The sequence below is a fragment of the Theobroma umbraticum genome, unplaced genomic scaffold (genome assembly GCF_002168275.2).
Source record: "Theobroma umbraticum cultivar Fairchild unplaced genomic scaffold, ASM216827v3 scaffold_44.0, whole genome shotgun sequence".
Taxonomy (NCBI): domain Eukaryota; kingdom Viridiplantae; phylum Streptophyta; class Magnoliopsida; order Malvales; family Malvaceae; genus Theobroma; species Theobroma umbraticum.
The window spans coordinates 8,635,723-8,637,579 of record NW_018397255.1 but is presented as its reverse complement, the minus strand read 5'-3'; the positions used below and the strand labels follow the sequence as shown (position 1 = coordinate 8,637,579).

Here is a 1,857-nt window from a genome sequence, read left to right as displayed (position 1 = left end):
TGGAATAAAATATGGGGCTAACGTCGGCTATACAGCTATTGCACAAAAGCCGTTCGCAGCAAAAAGTAAAAAAGAAGATTAGCAACAACATCAGACTGACCCTAAAATGACAGCAGCAGAACAAAACGACACATTTTTCCTAAATGTTGATCGGCACATGCTTTAAGACAGATCTCATGAAAAGTCGGAGATTACATTTGGTCATGCGTGACAGCATACTCTTCTTCACTTGGTAGCTGATTACATCAGATCTTTGTCTTGTAAAGGTTTATCAGAAATTATTTGTAGATTTTTTCCCCTAACTCATTAATTCTCAATTGAGTTGTAGTTTTGGTTTTACGTAACAAATTATTTTCAGAAAAGGGAAAAAATGGCAATAAAATTTTCTTTTTAAATCAATGAAAGGAAAATGAAAAGAAAAAAAAGAACTTGTAGCGGCATTAATGTAATAAGCATAAAATGATGTTCACAGTGTTTATTTCCTGGTCTCTTTGCCGCTGACTAGAGTAGGATTAGGGTGAGTCTCTAAGCCAATTTTTTGGATGAAGATGTTGTTTTGGAAGCTCTAGTAACTCTGTCCAGATATGGTTAGTTTTCTAGGAATGGATGCTGAGCAAATGAACAGTTATGAAAGCTCTCAAACCAGGTCTTCTGTTTTATGCCACTATCACTGCTAATGACATCCTGGGGGAGGCAATGGCAATCAATGAAAATTGATACGCTTTTGAAAGGAAAAAATTTAAGGGGACCCATCTGTCATCAATGCTAGCTGACCAAACGAATCCAAGTGATAATTTGTTAGTACATGATTTTTTTTAAAGAGAAATGTTTGAGTCTTTTTACTTAATTAAAATATATATATATATACATATATGTTCATATCAAAATTACTATGATACCCTTAAAATAATTTTCACTTATAACCACAATCGTACATATCAAATAAATGACACGATGGATGGATTTAATGGGACAAAAGTTTGCGATCGGATTGTAATAATTTTTGGCTAAGATTTAATTGCAAATTATCCGATCTAAGGGTGATGGTTGTAGTATTAGTATTAACTTCTTCATTATCCATTTTTCCCTCAATGGGAAAACAAATCCCACTTTTTCTTTATTTACACTAAAGAAAACAACCTCCTTAATGTGGCCATTGTGTGCAGCTGCTTTTCTCACATTGGCAAGATGCTTCCCATTTTGATTTGCACTCTTTCGCACTTTGTATGGTATTTTGCATTGTTGGAAAATTGTAATTAAAACCAAAAGAGCAAACGGAATTGGTTGGCTTTGCCATGAAACGAAGAGATTTTCCATAATTAGGACAAAACGATTAGCAATGAATTTTATTGCAGCCACCCAAGTTAACCCTGGTTTATCCACTAAATCATCAAGTCTCAAAATTCATAGATTTTTGTTAGACTTCAACTAAGATAAGGCGTCTACCTTGTCGGTGTCTTGTCTTAATCTTTTAACCATTCGAAAAGATACCTAAGCGTTACTTTCTCAACAAGAGCCACTAACAATAGTACACATAATAATTGTGTAAATGATACACCCACTCTTCCCATTTATATTCATTAAGGACCCTGTCAGAGATAACTGAACTCGGCAAAAACCCTACATAGAATTACTTTCAATTCTGAGGTTGGAGCATCCAGGTCCCACCTTGCAATTATTGTGGATCCCCAAAAATTATCATCGCCACTTCCATAAATTGATGTGAACATTTACTCTGTGACATTGCATTGAACAATTTCAATAAAAGCATTAAAAGGAAGAGAATTGGCAATATTAGAGCCAAACAACAATGGTGGTGAAGGTTTATGGCCCAGCCTATGCTTCCCCAAAGCGTGT

General features: G+C 34.9%; 1 pseudogene; it reads left to right on the top strand.

The window, feature by feature from the left end:
• LOC110429152 (glutathione S-transferase F9-like) overlaps positions 1-1,857 on the top strand; it is a 4,799-nt pseudogene that overhangs the window by 340 nt on the left and 2,602 nt on the right.